The sequence below is a fragment of the Simochromis diagramma genome, unplaced genomic scaffold (genome assembly GCF_900408965.1).
Source record: "Simochromis diagramma unplaced genomic scaffold, fSimDia1.1 OVJJ01000802.1, whole genome shotgun sequence".
Taxonomy (NCBI): domain Eukaryota; kingdom Metazoa; phylum Chordata; class Actinopteri; order Cichliformes; family Cichlidae; genus Simochromis; species Simochromis diagramma.
In genome coordinates, this window is record NW_024387492.1 from 14319124 (window position 1) to 14342272 (window position 23149).

The 23149-nt window shown below is 42.4% G+C and overlaps 1 protein-coding gene across 1 annotated transcript in view; it reads right to left on the minus strand.

Moving 5' to 3' along the window:
• fut8b (fucosyltransferase 8b (alpha (1,6) fucosyltransferase)) overlaps positions 1-20772 on the minus strand; it is a 93081-nt gene extending 72309 nt beyond the window's left edge. The window contains exon 1 of the mRNA XM_040018340.1: positions 20551-20772. The gene's annotated coding sequence lies outside the window, so the exon portion shown is untranslated. The remainder of the gene's footprint in view (positions 1-20550) is intronic.
• Positions 20773-23149: the final 2377 nt, after the last annotated feature.

Genomic DNA, 23149 nt, shown 5'->3' on the forward strand with positions numbered 1-23149 from the left:
TTCATGCCACTCAGGTGTCAATTAGTGCCACTGAATTTTAATTTTAAAGTATTTTATTTCTTTATGGTTGTACATGTCTATTACTGTGTTTATGACAATCATAAATCAACATGACATTAAGAATGGAGAAGTACCAGTTTATTTACTTTCTTTACATCAACCAGCCGGCATACATTCCTGCCAGTGGCTGCACAATATCTCAGTCATTTACAGCTGGCAGTAAAGAACCAACAAAGGTAGTCTTTAGAAATATTTTTAAGGGGATGGAAATGAATTTAACACATTTGCTACACAATACTAGGTTTTAGTCAGTAATCCTAAATGCAACTTTTGTGTGGTTACAAGAAAGTGCCAAAGGCCATCTTTTGAACTGTAAAATTTAGTGTTTTATTCAGTAACGGCCCATCAAGTGATTTTCAGTGCTAGCAGTTTCTGCTGGTATCCCTTGTTTTCTGTATTTGCAAGATAACATCAGCAATTTAATACCGTGCAAGGAATAAAAAGGTTAGATTGCTGCATCCTCCGTAATTACTGAAACAATAACAATTTGAATGCTTTTGCTGACAAATAACTCCCAGCCAGTAGTAGAGGAGCAATGTCAACCAAGTTTTTATCCTTAAATTTATGAAATATCTAAAATAATGGCCTAATATTTAAGAGCCCTTAAATAAGTCAAATTACATTTTTTTGGTGCATTTTATGGTTTATTTTGCTCCATGCTTTATTACGTATTTCTGTTTTTTTAACTAAAAAGAAATTATCTGTTGCAGTATTATCTCACTGCAACAGATTTTAGGATGCAGATAAATTTGGTGGCACAGTCTACAAAAGGAAAGTATGTGCCAGATCAAAACGCGTCTTGCAGAAGCCAAATCTGAACAATGACCTCATACTACAGGACCCTGCAGAACAGCAGGACATAGTTAAGAAGCACACAGCCACATGATGTCAACCTGCATAACATCTATCCACTTCACATTAGGGAGGAGCACTTATTATGAATGTGCAAGGTTACAGTACGAGGAGGAATTTGTCCCTACCCCCATGTTTTATTTAATGAGCCTGGGGTTGGCTTGATTTGATTTGCATGTGCTTATTACAGAATCACGCAGCAACATTGCTCATGCCCACACACTCCCCAATATAGTGACATTTTGATTCCATTTTTTGCTTGGCTTGCCTGTCAGTGTATGCGAGCAGAAGGACCGTGACTCAATTTTCCACCGAGGAGTCTGCCGCTGCTGCCATTTGTATGCACTTTCACATCAAGGGCGGAAGTTCTGCTGCTCAAAGTGCATGTGAGCATATGCACGCGTGTGATCTGAGGTGTGTCGTTTGAAGCCGAGTGTGCGTGGAAGAGTTAGCTCCCTTGTGAGGGACAGCTCTGAAGAGAATAGTGCTGATGTGGTCCCTCTAACCGACAACAACCAAAGAATACCAAGTGAGGAGACGGTGGGATACGAACTAGATGAAAAGGCCTAAAAATCTGCAGCCAGTTAGCGCAGGTCTTTGATAAAAGAAAAAGAAAGGGGGAGGGAAAAAAAGAAAAAGGACGAAGACATAAAAATTCTCATGTCTCTTTCGTCTTTTAATCTGAAAATGACAAGGATGCTCATACCATACTTGGCAATTAATAACCCCCGGGGCAGAAACGTGTCTAATTTTTGATGATGTCAGTGCTTTGCGGTGAGGGACAGGTCAGCGCCAGCGCCACGGACATCAGAAGCCTGTAGCTCTGCGGCGAGATGTCAGCCCAGCTAGCGCCATCGCCGTGTGATGAGGCCTGGACAGCCGCGCATGGGGGCCAAATGTGACAAGGCAAGCAGAAACGGGGATGATTCAACCCTGCAGTAAGGACGGAGACAGGGAGGGAGGGCGAAATGCAAGGAGAGGGGGAGGCGGTTGTGGGAGGATGGGTACACAGAGCACATGGCGAGGAAGACTACCGGTAAAAGGGGATGAAAAAGAACAGGGGGAATGGGCGGCAGGAGAGATGATCATGATGGGGATTTTAAAAAAAAAAAATTGGGAGTTTATAATATACAGCACAAAAGAATTCACTTGGGGGGGTGAAAGGAGGAATGTATTAACAGAACAGTGTGGAGTGAATGAAGCACGTTAATGAAAAGGGGTGCTGCTGAGCATAGAGAGCAAATGGGAATACATCTTTTGAATAGCTGAGGCTTGTAGCAATAATGAGAGAAAGGTGTGATGATGGGAACCAAATTAAAGGATTAACACGTGGCTTGAATCAAGGTTGATAAATGGAGACCAGGAACAAGTCAAACACATGGCAGTATGACCAGAAGTTCCCCCAATGATGCTAAATGACCCTTCCCCCCCACTCCCACATGTACCCACTGGTAAAGTACACACTATCCAACCTGCTCGGGCATAGCTGTGGCGTACTGTAAGAAACAAACATGTGGTTCTCCTGCAGGACTCCCCCAGTGAATCTGAGCTGCTGTATGAATGTGAAACAGGGCATTGCAAAACAAGAGCGCACATCCTCTGCAGACTTTCACTGAATAATTTAATGATCTGTGTTTAAAAAAAAAAAAAGAAGAAGAAGAAAGAAATAAAAAAATTCAAGTCAGTTTTTCCTGTTTTTGTGTTGCTGACATATCCAGCAAATTCAATCTTTGGACCATTTATAAAAGCTGTTTCATTTTCGCCTACAAGATAAATATAGTGAGTGCCTGGTGGGTCTTTCCCATGACTAAAGCTTCTGCACCAGGAACCTGCTAGTCATTCTTCCCTTTTTTGCTGTACAAATTTACATGATTCTCTATCTCTGTTTGTTTTTTTTTTTTTACTTCCTTATTGCAAAAATGCAAATCTAGAGTTTGACTGAAAAAAGGAAGAGTTAGCTTGAAATGCTGGCCGTTTACTACGCTTTTGTTTACAGAACACCAGGAAACAAGCTATTTTTAAAACCTTAAAGTTTTCGATTTGACCAGTCTAAATGTCAGATGCTGAATTGCATGATGGTCCTTATCCTGCCAGGTCCCTAGTGTGATGTCCAACTTTAGACAACGTCCCAGCTTGATTCTCCAGAGATTTTTCCCAGACTTCATGCGCTAAAAAGGCCAAAAAGACACCACACCTGTTTCAAGTAATTCAAGACGAGACTAAGTAATTATAACTATAAAAAATAAATACAAAAGAGACTGACAAAATGACTGGTGAGGCATCAGTGGTGATAGGGATGCTATACCTGTCTGCTGTGATGATGAGATAGCTAAGAGCTAAAGCAAAGCCATTAATTTACTGGTCGATCTACGTTCCAACCCTCACCTATGACCACATTAGATTGTAGACCAGCAGAAATGAGCTTCTTCCAAAAGGTAGCTGAGCTCTCCCTACGAGAAAGGAAGAAAAGCTCAATCACTCTGGAAGGATAACGAAACATCAAGTTGAAGTTGAAGTGGTTTAGCCATCTGACCAGGAAACCTCCTAGAGGCTAAGTTATGCGTTTCTGGGCTTGCCCCACCACAAGGTTGTGCAATGACATAATGATGCTCTTGTATTGTCTTGTGTTTTGAATCCAGCACATCTCTCTACTTTACAGCAGTGTTTTCACCCAAACTGCTTAAGCAAAATAATGGAGAGTCATAACAAAGTTTATGTATCCTTCCTCATGTGGAAATATCTTTAATGGTAAGCAGCAGCAGCAGCAATTTTTTTTTTACTGTGGTGGAGGCTGCAGCCAACAGGGACTGCCAGTGACTTTTGTGAGATGGGGTCAAAAACACCCTCTAGTGTGGGTCTAACTCTAGCAGATGGCGCAAGCCCCACCCACACCCACCCCATTTATTTATCTATTTGGTTTTCAGTTGGATTAAAATTAAACACACAAAGGAAATGGCCCTAAGTAATTATGTTTAAATGACTTAAATAGTGGCCACAGTAATCAAAGTTATCAAATCAAAATGACATTATCCCTATCCACAGTCATTCGTTTACATATATAAACTTTAAAGGCTTTCTGGCTCGTGGCTTTCTCAGAATTAAGCTTTTCAATAGAAACAGAAAGTGTTTTGTAGCTTTGACCTTTTCAGTATATTTCACTTTGCAATTCACTTTGGAAGTAAGTGCCAGAAATCCCTAAACTGTACTTGCTACAAGATTGTGTGCAAAACATTTTTCTCTTCATTTGCAATTTTGTACTTTGCTAAAGGGAGCAGGGGCTGGAAGGACACGGGGAGTGTCATGTGAGCAGAAGGCGTGGAGCCGACTCCAATGGCCATCTGGAAAGTTGGTGGGAGCTCAGGATCTGACAGGGAGCGCAGACTGTCACCTCATATCCACACCTGAGCTCATGCCAGTGTCTGCCTTCATGTGTGCGGAAAGAGAGAAAGAGACGGATCGAGTACAAGCAACGTTACAGTTATCAGGAGGCCATGATGAGTTTGTGTGACTCTACATATCTGTCAGCAACCCGTGTTTATATAACGGGCCGTGAGAAATAAAGGAAGCGCAGGGGGACAGATGGAGAGAAAATGAGATATTGTAAGTGTGTCAGAGCATATTGACAGGGGCATCCCTTAACAGAACTGCTGGTCCTTTGATATTAATCACATGACCTGAGCCTTTTGCATTCACATGCCACAGAAAATTATGAAGAGGCTGACAAATATGATGAAAGACATGAAATGAAAATATTAATGCAGCAGGAGACAGAAAAATCCACGGCGAGAAACAAACAAACCAAAAAAAAAAGCAACGTTTTTAAACTCATGGCCACGGAATTAAATGAAATCAATGCTTTACGGAAAAAGGGAAGTGAACAGAAAACCAGCTAGAATCCTTCACCACCTTTATTCTAGGGCAGCGGCCCCTCTCAGGCAGAGCTAACTGCCTCTAAAGCCAGTGGCAAACCTACTGTAAAATTAATTTCAGTGCTTTCTCAAAGACAGAAAGAGACATTTTAAGGCTAGAGAAAGAAAACAAAGCTCCGTGGTGGCACTGGAGTTCAGTGTGGACGGGCAGGAAGACTGCCTGGAGCAAGTCCTTTGCAAACAAGTCTTCACTAAACGACTGCTGACTGTGTAATCCTGATGGGGCATCTCAGATTTACTCAAATTTCACATTAGCAGTTATTTATTAACTTATTTGCATTTATCCTTTATTTGACTGACTTAGAAACATTAATTACACCTTCATTTAACTGGTTGTCTGTAAGGTTAAGATGCAGCTCTATAAAAAGAGGAGCTGTTATGCTTTTTCTTTATTTATTTGTTTACAACTCTTGGCTTTATACGATGTGCATGAGCAGAGACTGAACGTACAGGAGCACCACCTACCCATTACTTAAATCTTCTGGTTGCAAAGGAAAGCCAATCAGCCTTAATGGGAGCAGGAAGGAAGCTGAAACAGCTTTGTCCAGGAAGTGGATTAACTGAGGGGCTGCACAAAGACCCTGCATGAGGTAAATAAGGATTACTTTTAAACCGCAAAGCTACTCTTACAGGGCCCAGGAATAAAGTTATGGAGTTGAATATGAACATAATAGGTCCCGTTTGCAGAGAGGCTTACAGCTCCAGCGTTTTCATCGTCTTTCCAGCATCCAGTAGTCAGCTTTTTCAAAGCGTATCATTTACGGCATTAGCTTGATAAAAGGGTATCCTCACCTTTTCAGCATCCCCTCATATAGTGATTCATTCCGCTGTTCTTTTACCCAACTGTGTTTTAACTGTGTGCCTGACTTGACCTGTTTCCATTAGTGTAGTAGAGCTGGAAAAAGATGTTCCTAAACAATGAAATATCTCATAGCTCCAGTGTAGAGCCTTTAGTTTATTTGTTCTTTTTTTATTTGGACAGACTTACATTCCAAAACTCAAAGATTTAAACTGAAAGCTTACAAAACTGTTATTTTAATTCTTATTCAGCTTAATCAGTTGACGATTTAAACCTCTCTTTTTCCAGTTTCCCAGAGTTATGTTGACCAATGCTTTAGACCGCACATGAACAAGCAATGCAAAGCTGCATGCTGTGAGTGTACACAAATTTGCCCGCTGTGCACTGGTCCCCTGCTTCTCCTTCTGGCAAGTTTGACTGATGCCATTACACCACTGCCTTAAGCCTGGTTAGAGCAGGTCTGACACAGTCTGGGTCTAGTGCTTCTTGCAGTGTAGCCACCATAGTAGGTCAATGCACAAACTAACACAATCATGGAAAAAAAACACACTAGTATGCATACAAAACATCCACACTGTGGCCCCCTTGGCTATATACGTCCTCTTTCTCTGCCTCCAATATAATATATGTTGTTTGTTTGCTGGATCTGTGCTAGCCAGCAGCATTACCCTGATGCAGCCAAGCGTAGACTGCACTGGACACACACTATGTCAACGGCAGTAAGCAAACAGAGCACTGCACTGCCAGAGATGTGGAGCAACAAATCTATACCTTTCACAGAATGGGAGGCTGCGGATGGAGGGGGGTGGGGGTAGAGGGTATCCAGCTACAGTATATGATAGAATTTGATAAACAGCAAGGGTCGGGAGGTAGGTCAGCACACCATTTAGTTATTCTGACAATTTTGAGCCATTGTGCACTGGGATGAAGCACTGGGTGTCGCCTGAGATGAGAAGGCATTAAAAAAAAAAAAAAAAAAAAAAAAAAAAGTAAAAAGAAAGAGCTGGCAGGAAGTATAAAACAAACAGAGACAGTCTTTTACTGCAGGAGATGAGAGGAGATAAAGCACATCAGAGGGAGCGTTTGCTTTATCAGAATGCAAAAAGAAACCAGGAGGAGAAACACACTAGAGAGTTTGGAAGACGGAAAGGGCAACACGGAGGTGTAGAGCTGTGTTTAAAAAAGAAAATTAAAGAATAACACTTTTGACTTATTCTGAGATTTCAGCATTAGTAATGACAAGTGTGTGTATGTGTGGACTTTACTGTATGCAATTGTCTTCATCTCAGCGAGGGAGGTTTGGGACTCAGTAGGGGGGAACTAAGGCCTTTTCTTTAATTAACAGTTCAATTATCAGGCAGCTAATGGCTTTGTAAATATAATGGGTTAATAACTCCGCAAGCACGATCAATCATCTGATTTTCACTTTTTGAAGCAAGAGAAAGTTCTAAATTTGGAATGCACATGTGCAGTACATTGTGTGTGTGTGTGTGTGTGTGTGTGTGTGTGTGTGTGTGTGTGTGTGTGTGTGTGTTTCTCTGCTGTTATAATAATGAAGAAAGTGGAGCAGCAGTCATTCCTCAGATGGGTTTTCCATTTGAGTTTAGGAAAAACTGAGCTAGTATCAGCTCTGCAAAGTTACTGCTGGCAGCTCGTTGACTGTAGGTTAACAGTCTCAAATGAAGAAGAAAATCTATACAGTGTAACGGGCAAAATGATTGTGTATGGGGGAAATAATTTAAACAGTCTTTATATCCTAAAGGTAAGTTGAATCAATTTCACTTCACAGTAACTGAATGTACAGTGGCTTCATTCTGATGTATTTAAAAATGTGGTGTGTGTGTTTGTGGGCATGAGCCCAATGAGGCAGAAAGGGTGCCAGTAGCCTTTGAGGAAGGAGCATGTGTCCAGCATCCACCACTGTTGTTCTGGGTCACAGATGTCACCTCCTCCAGCAGCCTACCTCATACCACTCGCCCTCCCCCACTGCTCAGCTCTATGTTGCAGGTGAACACAATGAGCCAGGACTGTTAATCATTATTTAGATTTTTTTTTTTTAACGGAAAAAAAAAAAAAAAAAAAAAAAAAAAGGGTCAAAGAATGGTCGCAAAACTTCGTCAGATTTTATATGAGAAATGTTATGCAGAGCTACTGGCTATGTTATGTTGCCAAGGTCTTGCCAAGTGAAAGTTAAACTGAATTAAACACTGTTGGCTCCTGGGTTTAAGAACCAGCTAATCAGAATGGGGAAAAGCTTGGCAAAGGGATAACACACTTAGATCGTTTCAGCCGCAGGAAAACGTGTGAAACCAGCATCCCACAAAATAAAAAGGACAAAGAAGGGTGTGTGTGTGTGTGTGTGTGTGTGTGTGTGTGTGTGTGTGTGTGTGTGTGTGTGTGTGTGGCAAAAGCATATAGAGTCTGCTAATCGTAAAAAGGAGCTTCCTTTTAATGGTGTGGTCATCTTTTTGAGAGGGCCTGAAATTCCTTTTGCACGGCTCACCATTTGTTTGCTTGAGACGCTGAGAATGGTTTACCACAGGAATCCTCCATGGGGATTGTTGTGTGTGCATCATTCTCTCCATCTCTCTCGCTCTCACTCATACGCACACATTAAATGTGTCCACCCACACATCGCTGACATTTCTTTTCGGAGTGTCTTTAAATTACCACGCGTATTAGTGAAGCACTGCAAAGACCTCTTTTTATTATTCTTCCTAATCTCGTGCGCTTACGAGGTCAGCGGCTGCCCCCGCTCCCCCATATGCCTTTCCTCTCCCCTTCACTCCTCCGCCTCTCTCCCAGCTCCCCTCTGCCAGCAGGCACAGACAAGTGGTTACACCCAATCTCCCATGGGAGCCCCTTCTGCAGTGCACCGGCAGATTAGGAAAGGACATCATAGCGTGCTCCTGTTACATGCCTGCCTCCTCTCCCTACACTTGCCACCAGCCGCCCACTTTCTCCCAGCTGTGACTCACTTCTCACAAATCCAGCCAGGCATTTCTGCATGCCATTTTGAATGTTATATTAATGTTACATGGGCGTAATTTGAATTAGTTTGAATATTTTTTCACATTTTCAGGTTAGACTTTGGTGTCTGCTAGGTTACGACTTCCAACAAAGATTAAAACTGTCAGCGTGCTCGAGCAGGAATTGAAACAGCCATCGCCTCCAACAATTTTTGTAACATTCTGAAACAAACTGAGCATTTGAATAGCACGCTCCCTTCATGTAGACAGGCATTTAAAAAAAAAAAAAAAAACACTCTGGTGAGGTATCCAAAGATTTAAAAAGTACAAAGAGTTTTAAATTTAGTCTCTGTACCAACTTTTTTCGCACCTCTGAAAGGTCTAAACACTTTTAAATTGTTGGCAGGGCAAATATTAACTAGTTCGTTTGAAGCATATTGAACCACGTGCTTTCACACACAATTTATTTCTGGAGCGAGCAGAAGGAGGTGCATTTTAAGAATAATTGGTTAAGGAAACAATCGGTAGATAAGAGTTTTGTTTTGTTTTTTTTAGAAAAATGGGTCAAAGGAAGACAGAGCATCAACTTGAGCAATGAGTTATTTGTGAGTGAGTTGGAGGTGCAGAGCAAGTGTAGGGGCAGGGCTGCCTGAAAGTTACAAGCATTGACACATCAGAAAAGAGATTAGAAAACTTTATGTAATGTGATATCAAATTGTATACAGTACTGTGCAAAAATCTTGCACTGGCCCTCATTTCTTAATGAGGAGGATGACATGGGCCGTTTTTTCCACTCATTTTCAATTCAGTCCATATACGTGACCATGTTCAAAAGAATGTTGCCCCCCCCTTTTGTTCAGCCACTTAACACTAACTTAATAAACACTAAAGCACAGCAGCAAGGCGCCCAACTCAGGGGATAAGGATGAACTTAGCAAGAGAACTGATGATTTCTTTAGACACTTTGTTACTAGCAGTCTGTCGCAAAGAGTTGTTAGCTGAAAACTTGAAATGGTGTGCAGTGTACCCTTTAAAAAATTTGAGGTAGCAGGACAAAAAGAAGTGGCATGCCTACATCACGTAAACAGTATTTGAAAGTCATTTCTTTAAGAACTACACCTGACACAGCACCACAGAGATGCATCTGGGCCTTGCGTTGATTCACCGCTGAACCTCCTGAGAAAGGAGGGTGCAGGGTAGATTTAAAGAAACTATTCTACAACTGGAATGAAAATCAGCGTCAATTGAGTGATGAATGTAAATTTAAATTTTTTGTTCAAGTTGTTATCAATATGTAGGGGAAGAGTCATGCGAAGCCTGGATGAAAAAAGCTTGCCCAAGAACATTTAGGCACCAATTCCATATTAAAATATAAAAAAAAATGACAGGAGGCTCAATATTTTTGCACGTACTGTAGCTATAAACTGCATTGTTTCATCCTTTAGCTTATCTGAAAACATATCGATTTATCTTCAAAACCTAAGACCCAAGAACAGCATTAAATCCATTTTGTACAAACAATACTCTACAAGCTGCTTGGACAAAGCTAGCGGTTGTGTTTTCCTTTCTCTTGCTATAAATAGATAATCTTAATAACTCACATCCTAGGAGAGCAGGGCAGGATGAAGCCTAGTTAATGGACCCGAGTACTTGAATAGATGATGGAGATTCACATATTTCCTCCCAACTTTGAAATAGTCAAAAATGATTAGGTAAAAATCATTTCTGTAAGAAACATCCAAAGGCGCTGAGAGAGTTCAAATAACTATGAGCGCAATGTGAGGGCCTATGATTCTAATCCCAGTTAAGACAAGCCTGGCAGGCGAGCCGACACAAAGGAGCTTGGTCCAGTGTTAGAGGAATTAAAGCAAAAGCCTCTTCTCTGTTGTTATGCTAATCCACAAGACAATGATTATCTGCAGGGCAACGTTGCCACGGTGATAAACATGGCTCAAGAGTGCCTCAATTAGGGCGCCAATTGCCAGAGGAGAGCAAAAAGTGAGTAAGGCGGATGATGCTGCCATGAAGGAACAAGAGACAGAGTGTATGAGGTCTTTTGTTATTTCAGTCGAGTGGATGGGTCAGCTTTCGATTGATGGGGTAGCTTACAGATGAACTTTGACCTTTACAGCTTGACCTTCGTCGGGCTTGTCCCTGTTCACGCTGTAAAGACCTGCTCGTTCACTAGGACAAGTAGTTCAAGAGGGGATATGTAAATCAGCTCTCGAATCAAGGGCACAACTATAGGGTAACACTATGACTCTCGAGTACACGCTCTGCGCAGTGCAAGTGGAGTGGCGAAAAATAAAAGGGCGTCCGGGGTTGCGGCTCTCTTCATTCATCCTCCAACATGATAACACCGCCGTTCGGGTGGCTGCAACTGTTTTCATTTTTATATAAACATCAAAAGTTGGAGGACAACCATAACACTTGATTCATCTATGAAAATCCTTCATTTACTCCACAAATCAAAGTGAGGAGGCAAAGCCCTTGCTAGGTGTTGAAAAGCTCCTCACTGAGTTGATGTGCCAACTTCAATTCTTTGCTGTTGTAACAAGATCAAAGTAAAGTTAAAAAAAAAAAAGACAGAAAGAAAATCAGGCTGGGAGAGGCTGTTTTCTGTTTCTGGAGCAGCTTGTCACTCAGCTTTTTCACAGATGCATATTTGAAAATCTGGTCATGTGGTTGGCATCACACGAGTGTCTCCTCGATCCTCGTCAAAACTAGCTCTGGGCCACCGACGTAGACAAACAGAATGCATCCCCACTGCTTCAGAATACCTCCATCCTGTCTATTTGGTCTTGTGCTCCACTTTCCTGCCGTTTCTATGAGGAATGTTTCAAGTTTTGCCTTTTTTGATCCAGTCGGTCACTTGCTCTCTTTTGTCTTCTCTCCCCATCTGTCCTATATAGATCCAACTGCATAATAGGCCTTGGACTGCTGTGTCATCTCACTGAGTCCCCATTAGGGGCTCTTATATCTGACTGGCACGTTGTTATTACTCTCCCAGACCACAGCTAAAACTGAGAAATGGGTCTGCCAAGCAAGCCCTTTAAAGTCCACTGCACTGATAGCTCTGGCACTGAGGAGCAGTGGGGTTGTGGTGGGGATGGTACAGCGACAGCACATAAAGATGGGAAGAGTAGGAGGTGAGGCTATATGATGCAACACCTCTAGGGCAACATGACAAGAATGTCAGATGCAAATGGTCTCATGCTGGTTTACTAAGGGGCTTTGCCATAGGTGAATGCCAGTGCTGCCACTCTCACAAACACAGAGGAGAACTCAGTGGCATCAACGATCTTGCAGAGACAGCAAGATACAAAATTTAAAAGAAAAGTGCTGATGTGGGAAAGCAAAGGTGGCCTATGAACCTGACTCAGAGCTAAAGCACAGGTGCTGGATCTGGAGAACAGGTCCCGCAGGATTCACAGTCTTTCCCGGGTAAACAAACAGAGCAAGATGTTACAGCTGCAGTGTTTTTTTGTTGGGAGTTTTTTCTTTCTTTCTTTCTTTTTTTGAGAAATAACATCCTCCTCTCCAACAAGAACTAAAAAAATAAATAAATCAGAAATTAAAGCAAGTAGGAACCAAAGCTGGGACAAAGATACATGATGAGAGAGAAAATGAAAATGTTTGCTTTGTTCCTCTTTTCTTTCCGGCTATCAGAAATAAAATGAGCTTCCAACACACTTCTCCACATCAAAACCTTTAGTCTCAGGCTGGTTTCTTCCTCCAAGCAAACTGCTAATATATAGAAGTCTGGTTGATGTTACAGAAACACCAGAGAACACTTAACCTTGCACTGTAGCAGCCACTAGTTCAAGTTGTACCGAGTAACAGAAAAGAAAGTGCGCTCTGCTGCAGCAGACTTCTACACTACGCTCAACAACAAATAACACAGGAAGATGTTTGTTCCTGAAACATTATTTTGTGAAGCAACTGTGAAGGCATAACCTTGCAGGAAAGATGTCAGTACATGCAAAAAAAGACGCATGTAAAACCCTCAGACACTGCTTTGTACCAAAAGTACAGCTTGATTCATTTGTACAGTTGCGGTTACCGTTTGCAAAAGAACATCTTTTTCACTTCTCCAATTACATATTTTAAGAGTGATGTGGAACTGAGAAAAAGAAAAAAAATCAATGTGCTCCTATTTGATGGATGGACAACTTGATGTAAATGATGTCTTGGGAATAAACACACAGACTCATTTTTTTGTACTGCAACCCACAAACAACTGGCGTCTGCACTATACTTGGACTGGAAATTCATCCTGACACTGCTCTAATGCAAAGCCTGCAACATGAGCATTACAAATTAATTTTATAACTCAATCAATAAATGAAAGATTGGAAGTGAGACTTCTCTGGCACACAGTACTCCTTAATACCCAGAAATACCATTAACCAGCATGAGACTGGACATCAAGGAGGTCCCATGAGACACATTTCAACTATCTACCAAAAGCAAAAGCTCCTGGAAATGTTTCAAGTTACATCTATTAAGCTAACTAATAAAACCTTGAATCCATTCTGCAAATGCATCGCAACTGCAGTATGCGTCAAACGTGCTGATGTGATGCTTTGTCCCCATTTTGCAGTGTTGCTCTCTTTTGTCTTTGGGCGAGCACGCTGCACAGGTATAATCATCGTGAGGAACACGCTGTAATCTGTTCTGAGAGACCCCAGTTTGCGGAATGAGCAAACATTTCTCTTTATCTGGAAAATTAACCCAAAAAAAAACAAACTTCTGTCCACCACAATCAATACTGAGTTACTGTCTTTGAGGAACACCAGGACTGCAGTGCTTTAGGATAATTTGCTGACATCTTGCAGTCCTTCCAAAGATCAGATTTATGAGAGTAGCAGACAGACAAAATTAAAGAGAAAAAAAAAAAACGGACTGCACACCGATCTGGGCTGTGTTTGTTGATGTGATGTTATCTACCAGATACATAGTTGTGGAGGATGAGCAGACAGTGTTTGAATTCCAACAAATTCAATCTAGCTGTGTTTAAAATTTTAATAAAATTTGCACTTTGTACAAGTTTAAATCCAAGGAAACAACAATGCCGCTCATTTGAACGTAAAAGCAGAAAGGCGCTTCCAAGATGGGCTTTATACATAGAAACTGAACTAGGAGACGGCTGCTTATATCCACTTCAATTTGAATCTGTTAGACAGACCTTAATATGTTAGGTTTAAGGACTTAATTGGTTAAAGTATGTTAATGATTACAGATGAACGCACCTTTTGCTGTTCTCTAGTTAAGATTCAAGTCCTTCTTTGTTTAAAAAAAAAGAAAAATACCATCTGACTTTTGGCTGGTGTCTTCAATTAAATCCACTAAAGGAAAGCACTAAAAGAGAGCTTTGAGAAAACAACAACAAAAAATCTTCTATAAGATGCTCTCACAGCACTGAAAACCATCAATATGTGATGAACAATGCATTCCAGGAGTTATTCTGTGATTTTTATAATTACTATTTTGTTGTGCCCACTTTCCTTCAGCTTTCCTCATCTAATTCTACTTCAGTTAGCGATTTCCTATATTTCCCAGAGTGCTTTTCAACAACCCCCAGTGAAAAGGCTCGACAAGCTCAATGGAGCAAGCTGTTTTATTCAGCTTAGGGAAACAGACAGTTCATATTTAGGAGGGAAACAGAGTGGGCATATCTGAGCTTTTAGGATCTTTTTTGGTGTATCGGTTTGTCAGTATGGGATGACTATATCATCACTAGTTTGAAAAATACAGACTAACGATCGTAATATAGAAATGTCCCATCGTTTTAGCCTTTTCAATCCAACTTTAACATACCGAGTGCATACTTGGTGTACTGAATACTACCTAAAAATTACAATCAGCTCTAAACTAACCAATATTACTCAGAAAACACTAAATATTTTAACTGCATTGTATGCAGGTCTCTCGAAGCTGATTAAAATAAATAAATAAATAAATAAATAAATAAATCTGTGAGTCATCATTTACGGTACAGAGAAAGTGCAATCTAATATTTTCTTTTTTACGGTGAATGCTTGGGTCCGCAATGCCTGAATGCAAATTTTGCTGTATACTCACAGTGTGACTGCTGTCTGATTGCTACCCTGCTGTCTTCCAGAGCGCCATGCTGTGCCAGGTGACAAGCCTCCTACAACGGAAATCCAATCAGGCCAATCCTCTACGATCCCACTCAATCCTCTCAGCCGCCGCCCTACACCGACAACCATCGGTAACACACGCAGCAAATGTCATACACACTCATAGTGAACTCTGTGACAAATATAGAGATGGACAGATTCACATTAACCACCTCTTGTGAACTTGGCACACACATTGGGGGGCTCGGTGCTAAACACGGCATCTCTTCAAGCTACAATGGCCACACAGTGTGGCTGACCCTGCATTCTGACCTCTCAATGGAGGTTACAGAGATGAATTTATCCCTTAAGGATCAATAGTGCGACTGCAAAAATCCCCAAACACTCTCCCCACCAAGGCAAATAAACCCTTCAGGAAGCAGAACTGGCAACAGTGACACAAATAGGCCCCTGCCTGGGAGAACGATAATGCACGCCTTTCATCACAGTCCAGGTCCCACTTTCACAGGAGCCTGGGGTTGAACCCTCTCCGGACCTGCATAGAGGTCACATGCAGGCCATCCAATACTGGCTAGTACCATTGGATACCACTGGCTAAATGGAGGACATTCAGCAGTCCTTGTGTGCTGCTGGGAATTTTGGTTTGATGCTGAAAACAGAATAATATCCACAACCCCCGTGCACGCCTGTCACACAACCTTTTTACCCAAGTGTGGGAAATGCACCCATTCTGTCAGATGAGCTCATAGTCGTGTTCTTTTCTACCCTGTGTGTGTGTGTGTGTGTGTGTGTGTGTGTGTGTGTGTGTGTGTGTTGTGGAGGGCCTGTGCATTCTGTGTTCGAATGAATGCGAATTATTGTCACTGTGATCCTAATGTCCAGCATCTGGCTCTCTGACTCTGTTTTTTTTTTTTAAAGCAGGGGTGAGGTGGGCAATCTGAGCATTTGTGCTTCAAGCTACACAGCTGCCCCAGTTACTGAGACTCTCTTCCCTCCTAATTTTCCATCCATACCCATCTGCCTCTTCTTTACTCCAAAATATCTGTCCCGTTCAGCCTTGGATGACACTAGTGACGACTTGTACTTTCTGGAGTCTCCTGTGCTCGAAACATTCCTTAGAGTCTGTTAATTTTAGATCTTGTTTTAACTTAGACAGTGTAGGGTCCATAAAAACAACACAGCACAGTAAACTTGTCAGACGGCAAAGAATTTTTAGCATATCTGAATCCCTCCAGCCCTCCATGCCTGTGCTGATCCTGGCCTGAGCTGTGGACTCAGAGGGGTTAACAAGGCTGTTTGATGGGCCATGGGCACTGAGCATCAGGGGTTTTGTGGGTAGATGGGTGGTTTCGGCTGTCTGTGTCCCACAGTGAATCCCTGTGCAACTTGTGATGAGCTAAAAATTCCCACTGTGTCTCATACCCATATGAATTCAGTTCCACAAGCAGAAAAGGCACCGCTTGCATTCTACTTGTCTTCGTGTGATGCTTACACAAAGATACAAAACTAGAATACATACATATATTACATAGAAAGACATAAATTAATGCAAAGGCACATGGGAGAGTGTGCAGCAAGGGGGACTTAAGTGCCTCCTACTGAAAAGCAGAAGAAACAGGGGAAGGAGGAAATTTAAGAGCTGCAAGTGGATGGGTACATGCCTATTTATGGATGGCTCCAATGAGCCGAGAAGAAATGTCGTAAGACCCACTTCCCACCTCAGACTGCTGCAGCAATAACTCCCCAAGAAAAAGAAAAAGCAAGCCTACACAAGGGAGTGTGCACGCACAAGTACACATTCTCAGTGATGCGGGTGAACTGCAGGCTGGGCAACCTCCCTGCAGGGCCAAACAGAGAGGGGCCAGCATACTCTTCTCGGGGGAGCCCTGGTCCGAATGTCTGACTGGTCACAACAAAAGTAACAGGAACAGGGTACACTCAGAGCTATCCCTCAACCCCAGTGCATGTTCTAACATCCTCCAACCCCACCCGAGATAGATGTAGCAAAGACATGTGATCCATCTCCACTCCCTACACAAATCAAATCTGATGGCACATGGCTATCGGCTCAAGCTCCTATTGCGCCTGTCTGACTGAATTCCTATTCCAAACTTCTTCTTCTATCCTGTCCTTAGATATTCAAGCGAGTAAAGATGGGAAGACAAACAACAAGACATTTAGACAGGCAGACAGCAGGGCAGGCCTTCCAGGGCCCTTTTCTTCTTCTGCTGCCGGAGAATGCTATCAGCCTGGATCAGGCTAGCCTACTCAAGCTGAGCTTCAGCAACCTCACGGGCCAGCCCGCTTTTCACCATGGAAACCTGCCCTATACTCGCCTTGTGATTGGTTCATGCAATCACTAGACAGTCACTCTGTCTTACAATACGGATAATAATGGCCCTCCAGCAGGATGACAGCAGGAGAAGAGTGATGCAGAAAGGTCTTTTTCCTACCGATTTTGCCCTTTAGAAATGCTGCATTCTGCAGGTGCACAAAAAGTACAATACCTGAATGCTGCTCAGCTCGTTTCTTCTACAGATCCTAGCCAAACCCACAAAACACAGTCCCAACAAACTCATTAACATCTTAATATGTTAGTGATTATTTTCTCATCTCCATAAGGACGTTTTCAAATCCTAGAGGGCAAAAGAGAGATAAAACAAACCCCAAACAACCCCTCTAATATGAAAAATGCCAGCCAAATGCCAGCACTGGTCATACAGCAATTGCTCACTGAACCGCATTCATGAACCAGCTATTCTTTATCTCTTCTATCTTTACAGACCGAGCTCCTAATAATACGGCTCAAAAATGGGTATGTGTCCATGTTTCCATACATAATCATTTCCGCCTTTTTCTTCCCAAAAGCAGGGACAACAAAAGCAAAAGCGTCTTTTCAATGGCCTCTGCTCTATTTACAGTACATTGTCTGGAATTCGAATACCCAGCACAGAGATTAACAATACCAACAAATCAATGCTTGCGGATGAGCCTCTTTTGGTAACATTGTTACTGCATCTCCCTACAAGCATTGCCATGTCTTGCATAGCCTCTTCACTTCAGTTGTTCTTTGTGTTTATAGCATGAAGCCCCAAAACTGGGAGCATGTCTTCAAAATGTGCTGCTTGTTTCCTCCACAGCACAATTCAGCCTTCTCATCCGTCTGACGTTTTTAGAGAGGGGAAAAAGAAAAAAAAAGGATATATCTGGGACAACAGGGGGAGAAAGGGGATGTATACACAGCACCCCGAAGCCAACATCAAGCATTATACACACACAAACTGTACACTAAGCCAAAACACTGTGATGCTTGAAATTAGAATGGCTTTTCATGCAAACAGAGACGCTTGCTGTGCAGGTGACAGGCTGGTGCTGCAGAAAGAATTGAAATGAAAAACAAATCCTATTTTAAATAAAAACACCAATTGGCAGGGACTCGCTGCGCTAAGCCAAACAGAGGAACGGTGCTCGCCACGTGACAAACGTGCACACGTTAAATACACCTATTAAATGAGTCGCCGCCCATTTTTGCCTCATCGCCCCGCATCCAACCTCTTTGCCAGAGCAACAGTAATATGTTTAATGAAGTCATTAGTCAAAAAAAATGAAGACAGACAGCGGCATGAGGCACTGAAGGTGGAAGCGCAAAGGGCAGAGACAGAGGCAGGGAAACAAAAGGGGAATGGGGGGGAAATGGATCAGCTGAAGTGTACTTCTCTGGAAAGCACATTCTCCTGCATTATAGATGCAGTATCATGCGTGCCAGCAGCTACATAGCTGCAAATGTAATATGTGTCTATTCTAATAAACCCAACAAACAGAAGGAACACAATCAGGGGTGGCATTTTACAAAAAAAAAGTTCAAACATGCCAAGTAAATTTTCAGGGTAACTGCATGTGAGCGTTATCACTACTGCTTGATCTAAGCGCTTCATCCAAATAAGACACCCGCGAATGAACTACTCTAATGAAATTATTAATACTTGGCTGGTATAAATGGGTCCACCCATGGCTATGCCCATTCATTCCTCAAATGGCAAAGCCCAGATCAAAGCAAATTGTTGCCAAAGCGTGAGTCACAGTTGCTTTTATGTAAAATAATTGCCCCCTGACAGTTTAAAGCAGCTCAAATATAACCACGCGTCTATCTGAAGCAGCACAGTGGCTGCCACTGGAATCCAAGACCGAGCTCCCCTGCCGTGGCATAGACTGCTGTCCCAGCAATATATACAGCTGTTTACTTATTCATGAATGGATTAGGGCTACTAACTCAATCAATCTGCTTCCAGTTACCAAGGCTGACTTTATTAGATAACATTAATGATGAATTAGTTGTCCATAGGTGTTGCGTTTCTCCCTTGTCAGCAAATATAATTCAAATGGGAGCACAAGGGATATGGGCAGCAAATGGATCAACACTCTGGGGATGATTGTGGCACTATACAACATTACAGACTAATAAATTATAGTCGGGCCATATGCCATTGAAGAAAGAAAAATCACTTGTGTGCTTCATGGAGATGAGATATGTCTTGTAATATCAGCTCCAGACATTAAGTGATATGAAATAATAAAGTCAAGCAAAAAAAAAAAAAAAAAAAAGAGCCATGCTTTACAAATCGATTTTCATGAAAAAGAAATAAGATACCGCACTTATAATCTGTCTTATGGAACACAATTAAACAAGAGCCTTTCACTATGCTTCTTTCTGACATGCTTTGATTTTAGATAGAGCTCTGACATCATCGCAGTATTACAGCCATTCATATACCAAGAGCTTTTGCTGCCTAAGTTGTACATTTATCACGAGCTATTTGCTGGTCCTCACATCACTATGAAGGAATACATCTTCTAATGGGTGCCCCTGCTGGGAGTTGAACCTCAGGCCTCACCAGCCCTGACGGTCCAGATTCTTATCAGTGGAACTACACCACACACAAAACACATACTTCCTCCGTGCGTGTGGGCGATGCCGTGCACATCATCGCCAGCTTTATCGGAACGTGCACGCGTGCGAGTGGAGATGGGGAGCAGAGCTCACCCCCTCTGACCTACCTGACGCGATGCAGCATGAACTTAACTGAGCAGTTTTTATTTCTCAAAAACCCCATATCAGAGGCCTCAGCAAACACTACCCATACCTCCAGATATCGAAAACAAACGCACGCCTGGCTCTGGTGATACAAAGCGATTCCAGATACTAGCAGTTGTGCACTGAGGCTTACGCACAGGCAGTTGCTTTGTCTGCCCGCCACGCATAAATACAACACAGCAAAGGAAGGGAGGCACACACTTGTCAAACACACACGCCGGTGTCATGTGTCTTTATTAACACGTTGTGTGCGCGAGACTGGAGGTCAAAAGCATTGCATCCTTATTTAACGACACATAGAAAAGCGGCTAGCATATAGGCTATACATTTCTAGCACTGTTGATGTCAAAAATTAACCCGCTGCACGTTCATTCAGGTGATTATTGGGTCTTAAAAGGCGCTTTCACACTAACTACCCGGGTCCTGACGCGGTCACACTGTAAACCAATTTGTTCCGAGCACTTGCTTTTCTCAACGCGAACGAGCGGTAAAAAAAAACAAAAAACAAAAAACGGGGGGGTCGCAAGGCAGTTTGTGGGTATGTAAAGCAGCCAGGTGTCAACCAGAGAGACCCCCTGATGGAGAGTAAAAAGCGCGGATGTAACGGGACCTGAAATCGCTTCCTACCGTGACCGCTGTTTGATCTAACCAGCGACGCAGTCAACAGGCCGGGATGTAACGGGCTGAGCACTGCCTCTGCTGCTTCAACATTTCCGCCATGCGAGCAGCGTGATCCGCTACCTACCTTGACTTGATACGCCGGCTTCCAGAGGCACCCGACCCGAGCTGCGGAGGCTGGGTCCTGAAGCAGCAGACAGCCGAGACGTGTTGCTCCACAAAACTGAGTAGGACGGCTGCGGCGGAAACAGGAACTGAGGGGAGCTGGGGTCTGTGAATCCGGCAGTCAAGGCTGCTCTGTGGGGATCTGCTGAATGGCCGGTGTCAACAGAGATCGGAGAATGGGGAGGGGGATGAGACTCCACATCCGGTGAGATAATTTCAAAATAAAGAATGCGCGCGCTTCAGGTGCAGTAGCTTAAAGTGGAGCTGGAGTTATATATACTTTAGGGTTGGAACTAAATATATTATTTATTCTTATTATGTATTTTTACTTAAAAATACAACAAATACATCATAAAACAAACATGTAAACAGATGCAAATTCATTGCACATTTCCAAACACCACAGTGTGTTCAACTGTGTTGTTTTAACCTGTGTTCAGTGTATTGTCTGGCCTGGCAAATAAAACAAAAGAAAAGTTATTTATTATTTCTGTTTTGGAAAGGACTAAGACATCTCAAATACCCCTACGGTTGCTGATTTTCTCAGGTTAGTTAATCCGAGTTATTTCGTTTTATTGTGAAACAGAAGAACCTTGTCTTGATGTCTTGACGCATGCTCAACCATCCAGGTAAGTAAATGATCTAAGACAGAAGAAGTCACCTGGATGAGTGACGAAACGTTTCTCCCATTGAAAAAGCTACGTCCAGATGAACAGAATCAACCTGCTGGGTACAGAAGAACCTTATTTTGTCTCGTTTCTTCCTTATTTTGAATTGTGTTTACTCTTTTTATAGTATATCCGGCGGTGATACAGAAGCACTTTACTGCTCTGTGCCAGTGCGAAGTTCATTTGCAAACCATATTTTTTCATTTATTTTGAAGGCGCGTAGGTCTAATTTCCTGATTGCGCGTCGTTCTCAGTGATGCAGACTCTGATGGGAATCGCTGACTTGAAAGCGGCAGTGCGCACACCCGCGTTCGATTGGTGAATTGCATGGGAGCTCACAGACTGACAGACCCGGTGTCACCGGCCAATGGAGGGCACGACTCCCCCATAAGCGTGGTACTCGACCTTGTGACTGGTACAGTGCAGAATAGAGACACTGTGCACAGTATTAGGTCATCAGCTCTCACTCGCCATCACTTATCTGTTACAGCCTCTTGCATTACTCTTGGCATATTCTCTGTCCTCATAATAACCGTACGTCTAAACTGAGCGATAAGACAAATAGCTTTAATATCCAACATTTCTGTCTTGCTTTACACAGTAAATGCAGTTGGGAGTATGTGTAGACAGAAGAAGGAAACTACCCCACATTTTTCCACCAGGTAAAGGGATGACAGGAATTCACATTAGAGTGAGTCATGTTTTTACGGTAGTTCGCTGACGCAGATTTTCCAAATTGTGTTATTAATATTTTACATCCGTCTACCAAAATGAAAACTCGAAGAACTGCACAATACACAGGCAAGGACTTGCCTCTAAAGTATTTTACAGTCTGGGTAGTGCTTTAAAAAAAAACATTTACGAAGTTTTAGCCACAACGTGTGTGTGTGTGTTGACCTTAAATACAAAAGATTGTGAGATATTAATAAACCCAAAGACGTTTTTATAAAGTGATTAGGACTGTCACCTCACAGCAAAAGAGACCTGAGTTTGAAACCACTGACCTGTGCCCACATGTGCTCTCTCTGGGTACCTGAGCTTCCTCCCACAGTCCAGAGATAAGACTGTTAGGATAATAGTTGATTCTAAATTGGTTATTTCTCTGTGTTAGAGCCCCGTGATGGAGTGGTGACTTGTCTAGGTTGTACCCTGTCTCTTATTCCGCGACAGCTAAAATATTCCCACCTTGACTCTGGTTAGGAAACTGGATGTATGTAATTTGCTACGTGGCTATGACCTAAATTTCATAAATAAAACGCTTCTTAAGGTTAGATGGCCACTGAGCAGTCAGAACATCTGTTGTTTTTGGGGGCCTACAACAGTACAACATAAAGGTGTAGCAAAAGTGTCATGCACAGGATTTTTATGTAATGCAGCTCTGTGATGTTGTTGCAAAGCTCATTCATTTTACATTCGGTAACAGCATTCTCGGGTGGACTCTGCTTCTGCACAAGTCATCAGTCACCCGGCTGTAAACCACTCCTGCGAAGGTTGTGCATGATCACCCTCAGCTGTCCGTGCCAAGACCTATTTATTTATTAATTCACAGTCATGGTCACAGTATATTCATTTTTAATTGCAGCTTGCTAACGTTATGCACAGAGGATCATCAACTTGGAGCTGATGCAACAAAAAAACATACTGCCTGTCATAAATGTAAGTACGCCTTTGCTGTATCTCTCTAAATTAACCCCGCTTGGCTTGAAATAGTGCCAAGCAATAGCTGAAAAAAAAGAAAAAGGAAGTGTATGGATGCCCCTTAAAGATGTATTCCATCTGTACTATTCTCTATGAACTACTACACAGATGTTTTTCTACCCACTGGTTTCAGTTTCACTTGAGAAATAAGCCAGGAAATCAAATTCTTAATGCCCAGAGGCTTTTTATTTTGTT